This window comes from Perissodus microlepis, chromosome 22 (genome assembly GCF_051167445.1).
Source record: "Perissodus microlepis isolate ML-2025 ecotype Zambia chromosome 22, ASM5116744v1, whole genome shotgun sequence".
In the NCBI taxonomy this organism is placed as follows: Eukaryota; Metazoa; Chordata; class Actinopteri; order Cichliformes; family Cichlidae; genus Perissodus; species Perissodus microlepis.
The window spans coordinates 26,178,079-26,185,635 of NC_140481.1; positions in this window are offsets into that span (position 1 = coordinate 26,178,079).

Here is a 7,557-nt window from a genome sequence, read left to right on the forward strand (position 1 = left end):
TGTTCTTGATGAAACTGAGTAATGGTACAGTCACTGTTTGTTTTATGGGAAAAAAATAAAAGAATTAGAATTTTTGTTTCTTAAAAAATAAACCAAAAGAAAAACACCTTTAAAGTGGTTTTAAATGTATTTGCGTTACAGAAACTGTGATTTTGACTTAACTGGAATTAGACTGTATATAAAAGACGGACATCGTGCCATCACCCATGGTTACTGAGGTCGTGTTGTGAAGCCTCAAGAAAAGCAGCATTGTGTTTTTAAACTAATATGACTTAGAAACATGAACACTCACCCTCACGTAAAATGAACAACACGGTGTATTCACCAAGCCCTGAAACTAGCAACCGAGACCATGAACTCATCAGAAAAATGTGTATCGAATGAATGAATGAGGAGATTTTCCTCATAGTCTGTTATTAAGTAAACTTCCTCTAGCAACCAGAGGCTTCACCCCCTAGTGGCCATTAGAAAGACTGCAGGTTTAATGCACTTGTGTGTTGGCTTCAGACCACCACGGGTTTGTTAATCATGGTCCAAAGGCACAGGTTCACCAATAAAACAAGCATAGTTTGAGCATACAGGTGATCATCCAATGCTTTTTTTTCTTTTAGAAAAACTCCAACGACACATCAGATCAATCTGTTTCAATATCAGTCACTTCAATCGAGGTACAACAAAACTACTAACTTGGGTAAGTTATTAGTTGCCTAGCACTGAGTAATATTTAACACTGCTAGATGACACATGACCAGTTATGCAAAAAGAAAAGAGAAACAAAAAACGGAGAACCCTTTTAGCACAGTGACAGTAGCAAGCATCAGCTAAACACCTAGATTAGAAGCGTATTAGCGTCAAGGACGAGTTGGCCGTGCAGCAGAACGATGTTCACCCAGAAGCTCAAAATTTGCTCCCGAGTGAGGCAGAAACAAGAGAGCTGAAGTGCTCTAAGTCATTGGTTGATAAATAAACATCTCCTTATATAAACGGAGACAGAAGAGCCTAAGTGCTCTGCTCTGTTCAAATGTACAGAAGTAAGCACAGAAAACATTAAAGTGCTTCTGAAGGTTAAAAAAGCAGTCAGGGAAAAGAATGTGTTTAGAAATGATCACATTAATGTGAGAATATTGATTTTCTTTTTAAACTACTGGCCACACAAATCACGTCTGGTGCACTTTCATCAAATAGTTCTTCTCAGTTTTTCTCATTTACTTGGGTTTAGTTTGTTATTGTGCACATCAGAAAGAGCACTTCTCATTCTTTGCTAGCATTTGAAAACGTTTTAGGATATTTATACAATTAACTAAGACAGGTGTCTACAAATTGTCCATCTGATGAGAACAGCTGTAAGTCATGAATATACAGTGGAATGCAAAAGTTTGGGCAGCCTTGTCAATAGTCATTATTTTCCTGTATAAATTGTTGGTTGTTACAATAAAAAATGTCAGTTAAATATATCATATAGGAGACACACACAGTGATATTTGAGAAGTGAAATGAAGTTTATTGGATTTACAGAAAGTGTGCAATAATTGTTTAAACAAAATCAGGCAGGTGCATAAATTTGGGCACTGTTGTCATTTTATTGATTCCAAAACCTGTAGAACTAATTATTGGAACTCAAATTGGCTTGGTAAGCTCAGTGACCCCTGACCTACATACACAGGTGAATCCAATAATGAGAAAGAGTATTTAAGGGGGTCAATTGTAAGTTTCCCTCCTCTTTTAATTTCCTCTGAAGAGTAGCAACATGGGGGTCTCAAAACAACTCTCAAATGACCTGAAGACAAAGATTGTTCACCATCATGGTTTAGGGGAAGGATACAGAAAGCTGTCTCAGAGATTTAAGCTGTCTGTTTCCACAGTTAGGAACATATTGAGAAAATGGAAGATCACAGGCTCAGTTCAAGTTAAGGCTCGAAGTGGCAGACCAAGAAAAATCTCAGATAGACAGAAGCAACGAATGGTGAGAACAGTCAGAGTCAACCCACAGACCAGCACCAAAGACCTACAACATCATCTTGCAGCAGATGGAGTCACTGTGCATCGTTCAACCATTCGGTGCACTTTACACGAGGAGATGCTGTATGTGAGAGTGATGCAGAGGAAGCCTTTTCTCCGCCCACAGCACAAACAGAGCCGCTTGAGGTTTGCTAAAGCACATTTGGACAAGCCAGCTTCATTCTGGAATAAGGTGCTGGGGACTGATGAAACTAAGATTGAGTTATTTGGGCATAACAAGGGGTGTTATGCATGGAGGAAAAAGAACACAGCATTCCAAGAAAAACACCTGCTACCTACAGTGAATATGATGGTGGTTCCATCCTGCTGTGGGGCTGTGTGGCCAGTGCAGGGACTGGGAATCTTGTCAAAGTTGAGGGACACATGGATTCCACTCAGTATCAGCAGATTCTGGAGACAAATGTCCAGGAATCCGTGACAAAGCTGAAGCTGCGCCGGGGCTGGATCTTTCAACAAGACAACGGCCCGAAACACTGCTCAAAATCCCCTAAGGCATTCATGCAGAGGAACAAGTACAACGTTCTGGAATGGCCATCTCAGTCCCCAGACCTGAAGATTATTGAAAATCTGTGGTGTGAGTCAGAGGCGGAGCCAGACATTTGAAACACCCGGGGCTTAGCCCTAAAGGGTAGTATGCATGTGGGATTTTTTTTTTTTTTTTGGAGGGGGGGGTTAGAAATGACTGAAAGATTAATTGGCTCTGTTAAGTTTGAGTTTTGTTCAAAAAAGAACTTCATATATGGAAAAATATATATCACATATGCAGGACACCTTAAACTAGTTTTTTAATTAAGCAGCAAGGCAGAACAAAGTCGGGGCTGTATCCAGACACGAGGACTAAACCCCAATTCAACCAGACCCAGAACTGATCTGGAATTAAAACAGGACTACAACAGTTCAAAATCAGGACTACTTAGGGTTTAACCAAGACAGAACCAGAATCAGAACTAGATGATAGTAGCACTAAAAATCATCATAGACCTGCACTACACTTATTTTTTTAATTCTACCAAAGTCCACTATTTAGATTGAGAAAAGTTTATATAATTATTTAGCCTTGTTGTGCAAACAAGCCTGCAGAACTTAATAAATGTAGAATTTGAAAAATAGTAAACCTAAAAAGAAACACTAGGTACGAGATACATGAGTACCTATGATACGGTGATACTTTTGGTAAACAACCATTTGACTAACATGTGTGTCTCACCTGCTCTTGTTCCATCTCTGTTCTGTCCTCATTCTCCATCTCCCTCTCTGTTCCTCTCTCTCCCTCTTTGTGCTGACAATCATCAAATATACAGTTGAAACCAGATATTTACAAACTCTTCAGATCAAAACAAAACTTTTTTAACTGTAACATCAAATCAGACTAAATGTTTAATTTTTTTTAGATTGATAAATATATTATTTATCAATAACATATTTGTTAACTTTAAGAGTAAAGAGAGAAACTATCTGTATTTCTTAATTGTAAATGGCACCAAATTGTATTCAAAATTGAGCCACACTTATGGAGCTCCACAATTCTTTTTCTGGTGTTTTGGTTGACATCTCTTAATTTTCCCATTTCAAAGAAACAGACTCTGTGTTTTGCCTTATATGCATCCACAGGTGTGCCACCAATTTACTCACATGGACTCTACTAACCTATCAGAAGCTTCTTCAGCTCAGAATGGAATCGTCTGGAGTTTCTTATTAATTAACAATAAACTTAGTGTATATGTACTCCTAAATTTGATCAAAGTGATAAAAATAGAAGCTCTGTCTCTCTTTATTCTGACATTTAACTAATTCAAAAGATATTTCAATATTTAAACAAAACAACAAAACAAAACAAGTTTACTCTAAATTGATGTTGTACAGTAAAAAAATGTTCTTGTGTTTTCCATAAAGTGTATGTAAATATCTGGTTTCAACTGTGAATATGCTGCTGTGTATTGAAGTTCCTCTTGTTTTGCATAGAAATATACTGAACAACATACAAAGCATAATATATAAAATACTACCAGAGTTTTTTCTTTGAAAGAAGCTCCTTATGTCCATTCTTGTATATCAGTGCATTACTGAAACCGATTTATTTAGCCGTGGAGGGTAACAACTGAAAATATGAAATAAACACACATGTAAGCTAAGACTCTCTAAAGAAACTGCATTGTTGTTGTTCGGCTTTTCATTTCGCCATTTGTTGATTCACTTGAAGAGCAAGTAACGTAATATTGGTCAAGTGATCAGTTTGATATCAATCTTTTGTGATACACCGTCATATTTACATTATTTGTACGGTACGAATGATTTGCTTTGGTACCTGGTCAAACTTAAGCTCTCCTGGCTGGCTCCGTTTCTCCAACAGCGCACTCACAGGCAGCAGCTGCCCCGCCCTCTCGCTCAGTCGCTTAGTACCAGAGCTCGGATCATACCAATATCAGGGGGGATTCACGCACAGTCGTAAATTCCCACAGTGTGCACTATGTGCTTTGAATATTGTGTGTACTTTTTGTTTTATACAGTTGTCAGCCAGGCATCTAACTATGAAAAAATTACACTCCAAAAGACCCCGGGCTTCTGACAAAACAACCCGGGCTTAAGCCCAGTAAGCCACCCCCACGCTCCGCCCCTGGTGTGAGTTAAAGAGAGCTGTCCATGAACTACAGATGTTTTGTAAAGAGGAATGGTCCAAAATACCTTCAACCACAATCCAGACTCTCATTGGAACCTACAGGAAGCGTTTAGAGGCTGTAATTTCTGCAAAAGGCAGATCTACTAAATATTGATTTCATTTTTTTTTTTTGTGGTGCCCAAATTTATGCACCTGCCTGATTTTGTTTAAACAATTATTGCACACTTTCTGTAAATCCAATAAACTTAATTTCACTTCTCAAATATCACTGTGTGTGTGTCTCCTATATGATATATATAACTGACAATTTTTATTGTAACAACAGACGATTTATACAGGAAAATAATGACTATTAACAAGGCTGCCCAAACTTTTGCATCCCACTGTAAGTACTGCAAAACATTTTAGAACAACTGAGGTACAAAAATTTGTGAAGATGGTAGAAGCTGTTCATATAAATATTTTGTAAGGGAAAAAGTGGAGGAAGAGAGGAGAAGGAGTCGGAATATTTATATTTAATTCGACCATCAGGCTGGGGTCTTTCTGTGTGGAGTTTGCATGGGTTCACTCCGGGTACTCCAGCTTCCTCCCACAGTCCAAAGACATGCAGTTAGTGGGGATAGGTTAATTGGAAACTCTAAATCGCCCATAGGGTGTGAATGTCTGTGTCTCCTGCAACAGACTGTCCAGGTGTACCCTGCCTCTCGCCCTAAGACAGCTGGGATAGGCTCCTGCCCCCCCACGAATCCTGAAAAAGGATAAGCAGCAGAGAATGAATGGATGGATGGATATAGGGAGATGCTGATACACACAACCAGAAGCTTCTGGATATGATCCACCAGCTAGCTGGGGTCTTTCTGTGTCCTTCCTGTGCCTGCGTGGGTTCTCTCTGGTTAGGCTTCGTCCTGCAGTCCAGACACATATATGTTAGGTTAAATAGGTGCGACTTGTGAGCGTGAATGTCTGTGACAGACCGGCAATATGTCCACGGTGTACCTTGCCTCTTGCCCTGTGACAGCTGAGATGAGATGGAGAACAGCAAAGAGTGTGGATACAGCATATTGTCTCTTTGTCCACAAATTGAAGCAACAGGAAACCCAGCAACATCTTGTTATTATTATATAGTGTTGTGTGTAGTAGACCCATTGTTTTTTTTTCCCACAGTGCTTGTTTTTGGTACAGATTGTCCACATAGATTTTTTAGCATTTTACCCATTAACTTTCGTTTCCAGTGATGTGTTGGATGTCCCCTCATTCAGAAAGGTCCCAGCCAGATGGTGGATTTGAACCCAGGACCTTCTTGCTGTGTGGCTAACCAGCTCCCAGTCTTAAACTCAATATTTAGGTATCCTGTGAAGAATCTGTAGTCTGGTACAGTAAAGTAGGCACTTAAAACATAAAGGGAAAGAATGAGAAACACAGTTGTAAAGTCATTTTAACAAAGTATCCAAACATTTTGACCACGCTGTGAGAGATTTGTCATTAGATTGCTCTCTTCCACAGCGTGTCATTTGTCCCGCCTTCTTCCCCTCATGTCAACCGGTCATGGCAGATGGCCCCGCCCCTCTCTGAACCTGGTTCTACTGGAGGTTTCTTCCTGTTAAAAGGAAGTTTTTCCTTCCAACTGTCGCCAAAGTGCTGGCATGAATGTGGGTGTGAATGAGGCATGCGTTCTGAAAAGCACTATGTAAGAACCAGTCCATTTACCATTTTGGTGGCAATGACTCTTCTGGCAAGTAAATTAAAGGTTTGGAGTATGCTAGAACCTTTTGCAGGTATATTTAACTGAATTTAATTAACATTAAGCGATCACTATTAATTTTACTCAGTGAATTGACAATATTTCTGTCTGTTGCGGTTTAGAATCAGTTGTATAGCGTACAACCAAGCATGCATTTTCTGTTTTCAGTCCCTGCAACACTTTGATAGTCAAATGTGGTTTACATGCACTTAGTAAACTTTATGTAAAACCCATAGACATGAGAGTTCACACGTGGACTGCAACTTCAACATCCCCGAGCCGTTTTTTGTTTTAGCTGCTGAAACCGCTGCAAGCTCAGATTTAATAGTGTGAGTGCAGAAACACAACAGTGAAGCTGTTACACTGTCGGAGTGGAAGTTAATAATCTAATGTTTCGTCTCTCGTATACAACAAATTGTCTCATGTCATAAAAAAATGACTCCATAACTTAATTTGAAGCCCTCCAGGATGCGACGTTTTCGCAAAACACTTTTTGACCTAACTCGATTTTAGCCAACCCGTAAGTGGAATACAAAACACTTACACAGCAGAAAGTTCAGACGCATGGAGCATTTGTCAAATTAGTACATTTTTTCACTTTTTTGCAGCTTTTTTTATTTGCTGGAGGGAGAGCCCTGCCATTATGCCATTATGCTATCTTGTTACTAAGCGGCTAAGTGGCTTCTGTAGCCATATTCCCTCCGACTGGGCTTATTATAAAATTCCACAGCACCCTGTTTGAATTAAGAAACAGCAACGAACAGAGATAAAGTTACTGTTAATGATATTCCCTGACTTGCTTAATGGGGGAGAAGACTTTAAAGTGCCTTAAGGAAGACGAGACTATTTTTCATTCCAGGGGTCCAACGTTTAATTATTTATCCATACGTTAAAAAATGCATTATTAACTGCTGAAATTACAGAATCTGCATCCTTGCCAGAAAGGCACTCCAGCTTTTCAGATATTGTTTTTTTGGGTGATGCTGGGGATTGCTGGTTCAATCCTAAGACCAGCAGGAATAATCATTAATAAAGCCACAAACTCCGAAATGCACCCAGCGGAGCAGCTCAACAGACTTTAGCTGTACCGAGAATCAGTCACTGTATAACTGTGAGACGTTGTTTCTAGGAAATGTATATTAAAAAAAACAGTCATTTCAGTTCAGTTCAATCAGTTTTA